Below are 17,045 nucleotides of genomic sequence, written 5' to 3'. Positions count from 1 at the left end.
TCATTTACACATGATGTTAAAATAGCTGGGAAAAAAAACACCTTTTATATTTCCTTAGGTCATTTTGAAAAAGCAAAACAATTGGCGTACATGACAGCTTCCCATCTATCTACGTGTTTAATAAAGCCAAATGTGATGAAGACTAATGTACCATACTGATGTTTGCAGAATTTCATTAACGTATTTCCAAGACTATCATAACTCACTCACCTCTGTTGAGTTTATGAGCCATGGGTTTTGCTCCAGCACATAAAATCAGCTTGCCTAACACAATGCAGAGACTAATAATATCAAAGATGACACTTCCTCACATTTTGAAACAAGGTGACTCATTTATTTCCCCCTCCTCAGTGTAGTAGGACAATGGAGTCATTTAAATTAGCACTGAAATTAAGAACTTAGACAAAGTCACTCAGTGATGGTAACTTATCTTTCATAAGAAAAATCTGATATTTTTTAAGAACAAAATTCATAATACTATAGCAAAGCAATAAAAGTTATCAGTTTAATAGCCATAAAATCTCTTTACTGTAGAGATGATTATTATCCATTATTATTGTTGTGTGGAATAAATATTTTTAAAATCCTCAAACAGCTTTTAATAATAAATAGATACAGTTACTCATGTATTATACCCCAAGTGATAATATAAGCAGAATTTAAGGAACATATTTATCAAATATGCAGCATTCATGTTTTTATTATATTGAATCAAATAATAAGATCAGCTAAATGATATTTTCATAGGCTGTCTATTTCACTCTAGTCCACCCACCTTTGGTGATTCTATTAAATTTGCATTATTGCTATTCTCATAAGAAAGTAAAATTATCAAGTGTGTTTATTGCTGTAAACTAATTAAATAAAAAAAAACCTAAAAATTAATGACTACAAGATCTGACTTATGTCTACTTCTCTATTCTCTTAAAATAGCCCTTCCCTCCCACCTCTCACTAAACTCCATTTGTTCCTCTTCTGCCTCACTGGACTTCCTCTTTTGCTTCATTATGTCCAGTTCATTCTTTCTCAGATCTAATGTTCTTTACTCCCATTCTGTTTGGAAAGCACAAATGCAGTTTTTGCATGGCTACTTCCTTGTGATCTTATAGGTCTCAGGTTATTTTATTTTGATACAGCTGGGAGAGAAAGGATTTCTCATGCACTTTCAAACACTAGAATAAGGTCGGTGTATTTTCCTGGATTTTTAGCCCAAACAACATTGAATACTAGAAAAAAAAATATGCGGCAGCAGTTCCTTATTTTACTTCTTAAAAACTGTGTAACATTGTAATTTGGATAAATCACCAAATCAGTTAAAATATTTTATGCCATCTATTAAATGTAATGCTTGTACTTACACTAGCAAACATAAATTTTGGGACAAGTATCTGATATTAACTGTATGAATTTACAGAGATACTCAATCCAGGATTTTTCTCCCTTCAGTATCCATTATGGTCTTCAAAGATGTGCTCATTGTCAACAGGTGAGATAGAACAGAAGATTCCACTCCTCCTTATAGGCAAGTAGTCCAGATACCTGCAAAATACAAAAGCAAGTAACCCTTCTAAAATGTCCATATTTTAAATTCTAATGGTACATTAAATTGATTTAAATTTATCAGTAACTGTATTAACTTTATAATATGCCAACAATGCACACATAAATAATGAATTTTTCTGTAATTATTTTACTCATAATCACAATAAGAGGAATATAATGAATGCATCAGTATGAACAATGCCGACACAGGTTAGGAAAAATACACTAATGGTGAATTAGAGGCAAATTTAAAAGACTACTAATATTTCAAATACTGTAAAATGATCTTTGACAAAGAAGCAAAGTAGTACACTGTGGTAAATGTAGGTTTTTTTTTTTTTAACAATTATTGATGAAACAACTGGACATCACATGGGAAAAGAATGAACTTACACCCGTAACAAAAATTAACTCAAAATGAATCACACACTTAAATCTAAAACTCACAATGATAAAAATTCTAGACGATAACATAGAAAATCTATATGATTGCAGATATGGTGATGAATTTTTAGACACAGTACCAAAAATATGAACCACGAAAAATAAAATTGATAAGCTAGACTCATTAAAATTAAAAACTTCTGCTCTACAAAAACCAATGTCAAGAGAATAAGATAAGTCATTGACTTATGTGAAAGAAGCCAATCTGAAAAAGCTAAATACTGTGTGATTCCAACAATACAGAACTCCGGAAAAGATAAAATTATGGAGAAAAAAAATACCAGTGGTCGCAGAGATTGTGGATCGGGAAGAAGGATTAATAGGTGGATACAGGACATTTTTAAGGCAGTGAAAATACACTGTAGAACATTTTAATGGTGGATACATGTCATTATACTTTTGTCCAAACTCAGGATGTACAACAACAAGAGTGAAACATGGAAACTCTAGGCTTTGGATGATAATGAGATGTCAGTGTAGGTTCATCAGCTGTCACAAATGTACCATTCTTGCGGGGGACATTGGTGAAGCATGTGTAGAGGCAGAAGTTTATGGGAAATCTCTGTACTTTCCCTTCAATTTTTCTGTGAACCTTAAACTACTCTAAAATTTTTTTAAATTTTTTTCAGTTATTTTGTAACCAGCAAGAACATAATTATTTTATAATTTTTCCCCTTTTATTTCCATCTTGAACATTTTTTTTATGGAATGTAAACACACCAACATTTTGCTTGAAATATGCCAGAAAAACAAAGAATCATTGCTTTTAATAAATATTTCTGGTGAAGTGCAACATGGACAACACTAAAGCATTTTCTAGAAAGCATGTTGCAATGTCAGTGATGCCAAAATCCTTCCATCTGTGGCATCCCCTAACCACTGTGACTTCATTATAATCATCTGGAGCTCCTCCAGGTTTCTTCAATTACCCATGCACCATCCTGTTACTAATATTTTTTAAAAAATTCTCCCCTTTGAATTGTAATAATTTGAAGTACATGCATACACAAAAATATTAGGGCGTAGTTCTGGACCACCACAATAAGGTAAGTCACACCTTTTTTTTATTTCTTTGTACATAAAAAAGTTATGTTTACACTGTATTGTAGTTCATTAAATGTGATAGCATAATGTTAAACAATGTAGGTAATGAAACATACTTTATTGCTGAAAAATTTTAGACATCATCTGAGTCTTCACAAGTTATAGTAATAATATCAAAGACCACTTATCACAGATCACAAAAACAAATTTAATAATAATGAAAAATTCTGAAATATTGCAAGAATTACCGAAATGTCACACAGAGACTCAGAGTGAACAAAAGCTGTTGGAAAAATGGCCCCTATAGACTTGCTCAATGCAGAGTTGCTACAAACTTTCTTTCTTTCTTTCTTTCTTTTTTTTTTTTGTCTTTTTGCCTTTTCTTGGGCCTCTCCCACGGCGTATTGGAAGCTCCCAGGCTAGGGGTCGAATCGGAGCTGTAGCTGCCAGCCTATGCCAGAGGCACAGCAACTCAGGATCCGAGCCGCGTCTGCGACCTACACCACAGCTCACGGCAACCCCAGATCCTTAACCCACTGAGCAAGGGCAGGGATCGAACCCGCAACCTCATGGTTCCTAGTTGGATTCGTTAACCACTGCACCACGACGGAATGTTAATAAAGTGTAATAAAGTGAAGCACAATTAAGCAAAGCATGTAGAAGTTTACATACAAGTTAATCCCTTTTTAGGATTTTCATGATAATGTTGAAGTAATGTAGGCAAAATATATTGAATTATGGAATAAACTAAGACTTAAAAAATGCCATATTAGTAGCTACATTTATTATCCAAAATCATAATTTTTATTGTTTGTCCATTATTTCCAAATATTTAGTCAATCTAATTAAATAAATAGCTCTAATATATACTATTGGCTGACTCGAAAAGTTTTTAAAAATATAAAATTTCTGAGGTTCAATTTCACTGAATTTTAATTATAAACATATTTTTTTTCAGTATTTATTTAGGTAAGGCCACCATAACAAATGATCCCAAGACTTCATTGTTTATGATTATATCTTATTAATGTCCTGTGAGTCAGCAGTGACTTTGCTCTTGCTTTAAATATCTCCTCATTTTGGAACTCAGACTGAAAACTAGTGTTTAATTGGGTCCTAATTTTCTTCTGAAGGAGAGAAATGAACAAGACTATTGCTGGAAATACTGGTATGTTCTTAAGCATCTACTCAGAAAACATTATTTCAGTACCCACTGTGTGGCCAAAAGCAAGTCACATGAAAAATACACTCCACTGATAGGAAGAAACTACAGATCCTATGGGATAAGTAGATACAGAATATTCTTGGGTGATAACATCATATCATTTGAAACAGTAATACAACTAGAACCCTCCCCACCAAAACCCACAACTGGAAGTAAGAAAATAATCTACTTAAAACCTCCCAGTTCTGACCCTCACTTGGATCCCTGGAAATGATCACTCTTCATACCTTTTTTGTTTCATTTTGGAAATGCTTTTTGTGCGTAAAACAAGAATTTTTCAATAATGTAACTGATTTTACATACTCTATTTTTTTTCTTCAATTATAGAGCCTCCAACATAAAATGATTTGCTCCTAGATTTAATTAGCTTATACAAAGGAGCCTAGCGGACCATCACAGTCCTGTCATATTGTGGCAATCAGTGACGGTCACATACATAACAGTCTTACTCCTCTTAGTTCTGAGCTGATAGAGCCTGCTTCTCAAGGTAGAGGCAGAAAAGGACAGATACAGACTTTCCTGGGATATATGATAGCTGGTAGATAGGGAGGAGTGAGTAATATGTGTTTATCCTCCTGAAAAGATTGTTTTCCTAGGGAGCTTGTAGGGATTTAGTTGACTGATAAATAGTGCAAGGTGCAAATGGAATACACCTGCCTGCCCTATGTCTTAGCACTTTGTTATATGGCAAGAAAATGTTCAGGTATGCTGTAGCAATCTGGCAAACAGGAGTAGGGAAATCCTGACCCATTAGGACAATAAAGAAAAATCCTGTGTTATTGATGAAATCACTGAACTGCTTAACCAACTCTCCAACTAAATACCCTAATACAACTTGATATGCATGTTATACAATCTTTACCCAGTGAATGCCATTCACGGTTGGGTGTCTTATAACTTGTAGCTTATAACAGTTTTCATAGACAGTATCAAATAATGCCAAGGAAAATATTTCAATTGGGAGTTCCCATTGTGGTGCAGTGGTTAACGAATCCGACTAGGAACCATGAGGTTGCGGGTTCGATCCCTGCCCTTGCTCAGGGGGTTAAGGATCCGGCATTGCCATGAGCTGTGGTGTAGGTTGCAGACACAGCTCGGATCCCGCATTGCTGTGGCTCTGGCATAGGCCGGTGGCTACAGCTCCAATTAGACCCCTAGCCTGGGAACCTCCATATGCTGCAGGAGCAGCCCTAGAAAAGGCAAAAAAAAAAAAAAAAAAAAAAACCAAACAACAACAAAAAAAAAACTCCATTGGATAAATAATTTGGCTAATAATATTTAAAATGATATTTATTCACCAAGTAGTTATTGAGTGCTCGATAGACTTATATGTACTAGGAGTTCAGCAGATAACAAAATGAAAATAATTATCTTATAGAGGTTGCATACTTCAATTGAATATTAAGTTTGGAACAGTTTATATTGACATGAATTATTGACAATATTAGTGATTTCCTTATACAAAGAACACAGATTCTGCAATATATATTCTATCTGAAATATTTTCCCCCTTAGTACCAGATGGTCAATTTCCTCACTTTTTTTTCAAATCTTTGCTCCAAAATCATTGTGAATCTTTCCCTTACAACTCTATTTAAAATTGTAGTACCTTGGAGTTCCCGTCGTGGCGCAGTGGTTAACGAATCCGACTAGGAACCATGAGGTCGCGGGTTCGATCCCTGCCCTTGCTCAGTGGGTTAACGATCCGGCGTTGCCGTGAGCTGTGGTGTAGGTTGCAGACGCGGCTCGGATCCTGCGTTGCTGTGGCTCTGGTGTAGGCCGGTGGCTACAGCTCCGATTCAACCCCTAGCCTGGGAACCTCCATATGCCGCGGGAGCGGCCCAAGAAATAGCAACAACAACAACAACAACAACAAAAAGACAAAAAAAAAGACAAAAGACAAAAAAAAAAAAAAAAAAAAAAAAAAAAAAAAAAAAAAAAAAAAATTGTAGTACCTTAGACTTTTCATTTTGTGCTTGTTTCTCCTGCTGCTATGTTTTTCTCTGTAATAACACCATTTGAGATACTATTTATTTTAGGTATTATTTATCATCTAGCTTCTCCACTAAAACAAGAACTCTAGGATGGGAAGATTTCTGTTCACTGCTATATTACCAGAGATTAGAAAATGTCAGAGCAAGAGTAGATGCCCTAAATATTGACTTAGAGACTAGAAATTTAAGAAGGAGCCATCATACCTGGTGTCTCAAAAAAATATCTAGTAGCTCTGATTGTTTAAAATATTATTTCTCTTAAAAAACTCTAAATGCTTGCTTTTTACATTTTTTTATCTAGAGGCCTTTAGTTTTTATTACTCAAATTAGCAAAATGTTTTTTAAAAGTGTCCATTGACTGTAAATACTTTTGTATAAGTAAAATTTATTTAGAAATTGTGTTTATGGTTTTAATACAAATATGTATAATTCAGCATTTCTTTGTAAAAGCAGAAGTAAAAACATATACTAAATATTCTATTAAACAATTCAAAAGTAAATGCAAATTATCTGATTAAAAAATCGCCAAAGGACCTGAAAAGATAATTTCAAAGTTATACAGGTGGCCAACAATTACAGTTGTTTCTCTGTATCCATGAGTGATATGGTCCCAGGACCCAACAGAGATACTAAAATCCATGGATGCTTAAGTCCCAAAGTTGGCCCTCTGCATCATTGAGTTCTGCATCCACAGATTCAACCAACCATGGATCGTAAACAGTGCAGGACCCATGGTTGCTTGAATCTGTGGATGTGGAACCTGACTGTACATGAAAAGATACTCAACATCGCTAATCACCAGGAAAGTCAAAACCCAAATGAGATATCATATCACACCTGTCAGATTGACTACAGCCAAAAAGAAAAGTGATAACAACTATTGGTGAAGATTCCTCCTGTACACTTTTGTTGGGAATGTATATTGATACAGCCTCTATGGAAAACTGTATGGAGACTCTCAAAAAAAATTTTTTTTTAAATGTATTATCCAGCAATCCTAATTCTGAATATATATCCAAAGGAAATGAAATTACTATGTCCAGGTGATCTATGCACCACTGTTTTTTTCTGCATTGTTCACAATAGTCAAGACATGGAAACAACTTAAATGATTATCAGTGGATGAATGGATACAGAAGATGTGAACGCAATGGAATATTATTCAGCCTTTTATAAAAAGAATATCCTGCAATATGTGACAAACTTGATGACCTTTGAGCCAACTTCTTAAAGTCACTGAAACCTGGGAATGAAAACAATATAATACACACACAGACACACACACACAGTTTGGTATTTGTAATCCCTGTAGATGAAGAAACACTTCTCCAGTGTGACAGTATTATCTAAACCTCAGAAAGAAAAGGCGAGAGACCACGCAAGTAGGGAAAGGATATGTTAAACGAGATAGTTGAAGAAGTGTCTTCTCCAAAGAATAGATCATTGGAAACAAAAGATTGAATGGGACCCCTCCACTTGAATTTGTAAAAAAAATATTTCTCATACTTGAACAATAATTTGGGAGAGATTTCACCTTTAGTGAAAGCATATAAACTTGTCTAAGCATTTAAGGGATAACACTCTGATATGGGAAATAATGATAAAGAACATTTAATTCAAATTCATCTTGAATACCAGGTTTGATCTGAGATGAATGTGGCTTTTTTTTTAATTGGGAAAGTAAGTAGACAGTATGTTAGGAACAAACCTCTTTTTGGATAGCTGGAGTGCTGTGTTAGAATAGAATAGAATAGAATAGAATGCTTTACATGAATGTGATTATAATTATTTTTTAATTTTAAAATATTGTTATGCTTATTAAGTGTGGTACCTTTCTAAATGAAGATTTCAGATAAGAGGTCTGAATTCATTATATTAATATGCTTTAATAATTGTTGCTGGAACATGTGGTCCTCAACAGAGGACAGGAAAACTTTCTATGACTTTTCAGTTTGAATTAGGAAATAAATCGCATTAATTTCTATAGCCATTAACCTTGCACAAGAACTTACTGAGCTTTAGTGGATCCTTGATTGGTAGCCATTAAAATAATTAGCAGCATCCTAATTATATCTCACTCATTTCAAGATATAATCTTCTTCTTCCTTCCATCCCATTGAGAGAAATCAAAAGTACATATTTTTATTTAGCAATTAAAAAACTACAAAATAATGAAAATGAATACTTCCTTGTGGATTAAGTGACATGTGTAACTTACTGTATTTTACAAATGTATTTTAATTTATATAATGCCTTTGTGATTTTTAATTATGGAAAACAAAAACAGTGAAAACTATAGCATATACATAGATCATGAATATAAATTATATCTATGTATCGTTGTAACTTAATTGATAAAATAAGCTACTATTACTCAAAGTAGCAATTTGTATTAGCTTTAATCATTAAAATCAAATACATTATACTAATAAATGCTTCAGTAGTTTTGGAAAGGGAGAAAGAACTTCTAGCTAAGGATATGAGTGAGAAAAATATTCTCATTCTAATTTCAATTTGAGACAGACTTTACAGACTTAATGAATTGAGTAAGATATGTTTAAAATTTAGAGGGATTAGCATTCTGTTTAGGCAAGTTGAACAAAGTCAGATGCAAGAGTGATACTATGTAAAGATTACTGGAAAAGCAGTAATTATACTTCTTTGAATGCCACCTCCTCTGATGCCAGTGTAGGAGACTGAGGGAAGAAGGTGTTTTTAAATAGAAATAGTATAGACAAGGCTGAAGGATCATTTTCAAACTGATGGTAAAAATTTTTGAAACACAGCCCAAGGTTTTGAACTAAGGTTTTTTACTCATAGAACTAAGTGTTACCTGTCGTCATGCAGTCAATAAATAATTAGATATGATAAGAAATTTACTAGGCACCTAAAAGACATTCCTGTGCAGAGATTTATACCCTCAAGGAGCTCCTATTCCAGAAGATTTTGTTAAACAATAATAAATATGCTAAATAGTAGATGAACTTTTGTGTTAGTTACAAAGAGAAAGTATATAAAAGAAAACAATATATATATACTTTATATATCTTTATTAGAGATATCCTATTCTATTCTCTATGTTGTTTATTAAAAATGTTAGTTTTAGGGTAGATATCAATGAGAAGGAAATGAAGAGTGAGCCATGCAGATAAGGAGGGAAAGCATATAGGCCTGAAAAAGTAGACATTACAACTGTTCTGTTGGATGTATGCCTGGTATATTGGGGGAACAAAAAAAAGAGATCTGTAACTGAAACAGAAATGAATAGAGAGTGAGATCAGAGACGTGATGATCAGATCTTAGAGGAATTTGTAGGCCATTATAAGGACTACGCAAGAGTCTTAAAGATCAGCTCATTCAGTCTTCTATAACTAGCCAAATAATAAACCAAAGTCCAGAGAGAACAAATTGCATTGATGAAGATCTTAAAGAGCTTTCCTTCCCAGTATCGTTCATGGTAATGTAATCCATCTACTGATTCAATACTTATTAATGGAGTATCTATGCTGTATCAGCAGATGCAGTAATAGCATGAGGAAGACTATGAAACTAGGCAGCTATGATTCATTCCATTTGTAAATTCTTTAATAGTGGTGTGAGCACCATAGCAGAGAAACAACAAGAGGATGCATTCGAGAGTCAGTATGGGGGACTAAATGGAGAGGGAGAAGGCCTTCTAATGAACATGAAATCCTTGAGCAAACCTGAGGTACAAGGATACCAGTGTACACAAGATAAAAATCACAAGAGTGGGCATTCTCATGGTAATGGAGGCACAAAAGTGTGGATGCGTGTAACACAGAGGGAAGAAGATTGCAATGGTAAAACTACAATGTTTGGACAAAGCTGGGAAGAAAATGGAAGAAGAGGAATGAAATCTGGAGAAGTGACATGGGAGGAGATTATGATGTTATGTGTCTGTTAAAGGTGGAGCTCTTATTTGAAAGTTAATAGAGGAGTTCTCATTGTGACTCCAGTAGGGTAAGGACTGGTGTTTTTCTCGGTGAGGATGTGCATTCAATCTCTGACCTGGCTCACTTGCTTTGCTGCAAGCTGCATTGTAGGTCACAGATGTGGCTCAGATCTGGTGATGCCATGGCTGTAGCTTATGCCACAGCAGCTCTTATTCAGCCCCTAGCCTGGGAACTTCCATAAACTGGCTGTAAAAAGACAAAAAAAAAAAGAAAACAAAAAGAAAGAAAGAAAAGAAAGAAAATGGAGAGCCATAAAAAATAAGAAAAAAAGGAAAGAATTGAATTTTTTTCAGATTTATGTTTTATGAATATTATTTTGATGACCAAGCAGAGAATCCTATTGAAGGAATCAAACCTGAGAAGACAAGTTAACTCATTATTGAAATAAAATAATAAGTAAAATTAACCTAATGGAGAAGCCATCGGACTGGGGCATTTGGCAAGTAGTAGGGATGCAATATTTACTAAATAATGTGTGGTAAAAATGACACACACTATTTATAGACTGACTAGAAAGATGGTGCCTTTACAAAAGAAACAAAGCAACAATAGGAAACTGACTGCTTTCTGAAGGTTTCAGAACCCAGCCAGCCCCATTTGTTAGGACAAGTATCCACCCCCAGTAACTATTGCTTTTCTGTTTAAATTTATTATTTGTTTTCTGTTATTTATTTCTCTGTTTGATTTCAACCATGGTGAAATAAATATCTGACTTTTTTTCCTCACATTTGATCCAGCATATCCATGTGTTTGTGTGGGAGTATGGTTGGGGTGGGGGGGGATTCAGTACAATGCACTGACCAGAACTGCCATACAACAAAATATGTGAATTATATTTATGGAATTTTATTTTAAAACCCCTAGAAAATACAGAGATCAGAGAAAGAGTAATGATTTGTCATTAGTTCTAGTATGTCTCTGATCTAACACCGTTTTACTTTTTTTATCAGCTGGATGTAATGTGGAAGGTATTTAGTCAACTGGGAAGATTATTTTATTACTATGTATTTTTATAAAATGCAACCAAATTGTAACTTAAAATGATATCAGACTAGTAGTACTTGGAACTTCTTCAAGTTTATACTAAAATCCCTGTGGAAAAAAAGAAAAATAGTCACAGCATTCATGAAGTTAAAGACATTGTTTAACCTGGATCAGGTTCTAACAGTATACTCTACAAACTGTAATTTTAATGAGCGTAGATAAAGTTACCAATTTTTTCTTTAACTCATTTCATAAGTGAGCTTTCAGTTTTGAAACTGGCTTCTTGTTTTCTTTCCAAGGGAAATTAATTGCTTCATTTCTCTGCTGCTATAGAGATGCTTTGTGTTTCCCATACCACTTAATTTTGCTTTGCAGTAGATTAGGTTAGTATCTATTTCACTAATGAACACCTTTATTGTTTTTGGATTTCCTTCAGTACTGTTTATGAGTACTGTACTGAAAATGATTGTTCAGTTATTGAATGAAGTTTTGTTATCAGAATGACATTATAATAGAGATCAATTAAATAATGTTTTGTTGCATGTTGCCTTAGTGATTTGGGAGCTTCTTTATGTAAAGAGTAAAATAAAACAGGCGTGATTTTAAACTACATCTTGGGTTAACTTGGTGTTCATTATCCTGACATTTATGAGCCAGTATTTACAAATTTTTATAAATTTATCTTAGCTTCTATACATGCTATTTTCCCATAGGTTTGAAGAAGTATTTATTTTTCTCTAAATTTAATGTACAAAAAGGGAATGAACTAATTTTTTGGGATATGAACTATTTTAAAAATTACTTCTCAGCTAGCTAATTATAGCAAGTCTAGAGTATAGGGTTATATGCATAGTTATTTTATTCCATAAATTATCTAGTATTCATTATGATAATTCTTCAGGTGAAAAAAGACAATCCATGTGCACAGGCCTGAAGGAATTTGCTATCATGTCATGATCTTTATTTAAAAATCTTTATAAATATCTTGAATTATCTAACATAAACAAATATTGGTATTTTGTAGAATTAAAAATGTGATCTAAAGTTTGGTATAAAGTTGTATTTATCATATTGATAAAGGGCTCTAAAATATCTGATGTGGGGAAAGATATAGGAAAATAGCTTAAGCACAGTGCTTCCTATAACTATGTAAGCCTCAGTGGAATGCCACCTATTGTTTCTAGTAGAATAAGAGGCTTGATGGAATGCTGTAAAGCCTCTTGCAGAGAATGCTGTGCTTGATAGGATACAAATCCCTCCCTACTTGTCTCTATTAGGTCTCCAGCTATGCGGTTTATGACCTGCTTGATTTTATCTGTTTAATCTCTTTAACCTGTATCTATTCCTGCTTGATTGTTTAAACTTTAACTGGGAACAGGTTTATGGGCACGTGTTTTCTTGGTCAATAAAAGGACAGCCGAAAGGCCTATTCATTGTTTGGGCTTCTTGTCAGGGAACCCAAGTCTCCTCTCTCTTTAAGCTGCGACCGGCTCCACGCAGGACGTGGAGCGCTGTCGCGGACATACCCCGACAAGTAGTGACCCCAACGTGATCAAAGTCCGACGTGACAGAAGTGCGAGTCTACACAACGGAGCTGCAACTGCAGAAGGAGGAAAAATAGAGCGCGCCAGGAGACTCAAGGATCCCACCAGGACGGTACGGGACAGTGGACCTATATTAGACTCCACTGGTGCGGGAATAACTCAATAGAGAGGACATGGGGAATACTCTCCAGCCAGAGCAGAAGCAACATATTCAGGTATTTCAAGCTCTGGGTCAAACTAATGGGATAGAACTCTCCACAAAGGTTCTATTAAAAGTTCTTAACAGCCTCTGACAGGTTTTACACAGATGTACCCAGTCTGACACTTGCCACATATCTCGGGAGTCCTATCTTAAAAGGGAAATATAAAAAGTATATTTGTTTATAATTAATTTACTAGTCAATGATAAAACCTAGGTTAAATATACATTTTTAAATTATGACAAATACCAAACTGTAAATGTTTTTTCTGTCAGAGTATACCTACATTGATGTTGATCTATCTCTTGATAGATATATTTATAAATACTTACTAATAGATATAGGTGTATAGTTGTTAATTAAAAATCACCAAAATCATAATTTAAATTCAGTAATTTTGGATAAGTGGATAGCAACATTACTTTTTTTTTTTTTTTTTTTTTTTTTTTTGCTTTTTAGGGTTGCACTCATGGCATATGGTAGTTCCCAGGCAAGGAGTCGAATCAGAGCTGCTGTAGCTGCTGGTGAACACCATAGCCACAGCAATGCCAGATCCAAGATGAGTCTACAACCTACACCACAGCTCAGGGCAATGCCAGATCTTTAACCCACTGTGTGAGGCCAAGGATTGAACCAAAATCCTCATGGATACTAGTCAGGCTCTTCTCTGCTGCACCACAATGGGAACTCCAACATTACATTTTTTTAATTTTAAAATTTATAAATTCCATACAATTATTTTATGACAGATAAGTTAAATTATTATATTATGTTGCTCTCTGTATTTTTCAGACACTCCAATTGAGTTTGTGTGATTTTTTTTTCAAAGTTCTATTATACTTAATTGAAAGACAGTCACTTAACTTGAGTTACTATAATGTCAAAATGTCATAATTATTCCATTGACCTACAATATAAATTTAAGAGACTGTGTATGTAGGCGTAATGTAATAATTTTTATTATTATCCTAAGTTTTCTACATTGTTTCTTCACTTAAAAAAAAAAAGCTTTCATTGGGTTCTCTTGTGGTGTAGCAGGTTAAAGATATGGCACTGTCACTGCTGTGGTTCAGGTTGTGGCTGTGGCATGAGTTTGACCCCAGCTCAGGAACTTCTACATGTCACAGGCATGGCCAAAAACAAACAAACAAAAACCTCCCAAATCTTTCATAACTATTCATTTTATCATAATTCTCATTGTATCATTCTTTGAAAAGAAAAACATATAAAAGTTTACTCTGAGCTAGTGAATTTTACATGCTATTTAATTTGATTTTCATTAAGTATAAAATGTAAATGTTGCCATTTTTAAGTTAAATACCTGGAAATGTTGATTAGATAACTCAAGCTTACAAGGTTATAATGAACAGTACCAATAATCCAGCTGAGGCCTGTCTCAAAAGCCCAGTTTTCCTGTATACATGCAAAGAATTGAGAAATTTGAGAATATGCTCATTTCATAAATGCAAAATCAATAAGTAAAATTATAACATTATTAGATTCTGGATATGCAGTAGATAACCTCAAATAATATTTGGAAGTATATCGTCTCCAAACATAATGAATTACATAGGAAAAGAAAGCTTTTATTTATTGATATTTTCTATACAGTCATGAAATTATTTGTAATCTTTGAACTATACCAAAAACCAAACAAGCATTGTATTTGTGAGTGGTATATGTGTATATGCATTTCTTCAATCATTTGAATTAACAATTCTTCAATTGTCCAATTATTTCTTCTATCAACTCAATTAGCTTCTAAAGATTTCCTCTTACTATTAGTTTTTATGTTCCCCACTATGTTATTAATTACAAATTCAATGTTATTAATTACAAATTTCAGTAACATAACAACAAAACATTTTCTAGTTAAGCAGTTTATAACACCAATGATATTGGACTTTTTTCACCAATGACTGCAGAAAAATACACATAATTTGTGATTATGACACAGTTAACTATCTATGAATTTCATTTTTTTTTCCATTTTAGATAAAATCAAGACTCTGCAAGAGCTAAATTCCAACAAAAATCCTGATTCTCTAATCATTTATAACTCAAAAGACTATAAAGTAATTTTTAATGTAGTCTGATAGCTTTTTATTGGGGAAACTTTACAGAATTTTTTTACTAGGCACATTTTGGATTTTACCATTGAAGTTAAATAATTGAATTATTTAACATAAAACTGTGCTAAACACTAAAAATCTAGTACAGTTTTTGTTCATTCCTGTAAGAGTTTATGCTTTGCTAAATTATTTAGCCAACACAACCAAAATTTTAAAAAATGAACTCTTCCTACCTTTGGTGAATGATTGATAAATTAACTCAAAATCAGTGTCTGACATTGATTTACTCAAATTTGTGAGCATCCACATTTGCATCTACTCAATTTATATATGAAATTATTTGTTAAATGCGACGAAAAAGAGGGAGGGGGAGCATTTACTCGATAGTTTTAATATTTCTAATAACATTCTTCTTTAAACTAACTTGCATCCATGGATATAGATCATGTGCCTTCCTATTCAAACACGTTTGATTCATAATTATTATTCTTACTTGTATTACTTCTTCAGTAATATTGAAATTTTTCTGTAAAAACTTGGATAATTTGTGCCTCAGTGTCCTTCATGTATTTTTCATAACATTCATCAAAATGCAATATGTATTACAATATCCTGCCACTATTATATTTGTCTATAAGAACTAAGTCATTCAGAAGTGTTTATTTTTATATGGTAATAAGCATGTGGTAGAAATTCAGTAAATGAAAACATTTTGCAGGATTTCCCAGGTATCAAGTACTTTATCTATTTTCAGACTACTTATCAGCTATTGTCTCATATTTATGGGTTTCAATTGCTGGGTTCCAAAAATATGACCACCTTATAATGTATATCCAAGGCCTAAATGTGTTTCAAATATGCATAACAATATTTTGGTTCCATTGGTTATTTTTTGGGAAAAAAAGTAGTTAAAGGGTTAGTTTCAGTAGGTGAGCTAAAACATTTAACCTGTCCACCTTTAAGGATTAAACTGTGAAAGTATTCTACATAGTCTGTATGCAGAAGTTATATTATTTTTTCACATTCCAAATGATTTATTAATTGAATTAGAGTGAATTTATTTAAAAAGAGTTATTAGTCACAAGATAAACTAAAAGCATTTCAAATATTGGAAGATGATAAGAAACTGAGTACTGGAATAAGTCTGTATTTTAATACTTCATGAATTTTCTATTTTACTATCTTATTATAGTACAATGTTTAAAATTTTATATTGGCATCACTATACTTTTTTTTTTTTATTGGTCTTTTTGCCTTTTCTAGGGCTGCTCCTGTGGCATATGGAGGTTCCGAGGCTAGGGGTCTAATCAGAGCTGTAGCCACTGGCCTTCGCTAGAGCCACACCAATGCAGGATTCGAGCCACGTCTGTGACCTACACCACAGCTCACGGGCAACGCCAGATCCTTAACCCACCAACAAGGCCAGGGATCAAACATGCAACCTCATGGTTCCCAGTCAGATTCGTTAACCACTGTGCCACGACGGGAACTCCTCACTATACTTTTTAAATCAGTTACGAGAATGATGCAAAATATGAAACCATATCATTTGAATTTATCAATTAACAAAAGAATATTGCTCTATCATTAAGTCAGTATTTCACTATTTGTGACTATAGGTACAAAATTAAGTTCTGAAAGTGAAAAGATACTATAACCAGGAAGTTCTCAGACCGGGGATTGAACCCATGCAATAGTTGCAACAATGCCATATCCTTAACCCACTGCGCTGTACAGGAACTGCCTTCCTTCTTTTATGAATGTTATTTAAATTTCAATAAAATTGCTCAAATTAATAGTAATTTTTTTTAAACTATCTTATCCATCTTCTATTTCGATTTTTGTTAGTGGTCCAGTTTTAACAATTTACATTTTATGACATAAATTTTAAAGCAGAATGTCCTTAATAATAATGAGCAGCTAAGTTAAATGATTTTAGTGTCATCATCTGTTTTGGTGTCTTTGAAAAATCCTTAGCAAAAGGGTTATATTTTTTTCAGAAGAAAAACAATAGTAAAGTTG

The 17,045-nt window shown here is 33.5% G+C and overlaps 1 long non-coding RNA gene across 1 annotated transcript in view; it reads right to left on the bottom strand.

Annotated features, from left to right (window-relative positions):
• Positions 1-210: 210 nt before the first annotated feature.
• The window catches only part of LOC146398659 (uncharacterized), a 58,627-nt gene continuing 41,792 nt past the window's right edge, over positions 211-17,045 (bottom strand). The window contains exon 4 of the long non-coding RNA XR_014820064.1: positions 211-1,539. This is a non-coding gene — a long non-coding RNA (uncharacterized LOC146398659). The remainder of the gene's footprint in view (positions 1,540-17,045) is intronic.

This window comes from Sus scrofa, chromosome 11 (assembly GCF_054392235.1).
Source record: "Sus scrofa isolate SSC_HxYL_T2T_F1_AM1 chromosome 11, Sscrofa_HxYL_maternal_Yorkshire_Landrace_v2.0, whole genome shotgun sequence".
Taxonomy (NCBI): domain Eukaryota; kingdom Metazoa; phylum Chordata; class Mammalia; order Artiodactyla; family Suidae; genus Sus; species Sus scrofa.
The sequence above is the reverse complement of the archived record's forward strand: the minus strand, read 5'-3'. Positions and strand labels throughout refer to the sequence as shown.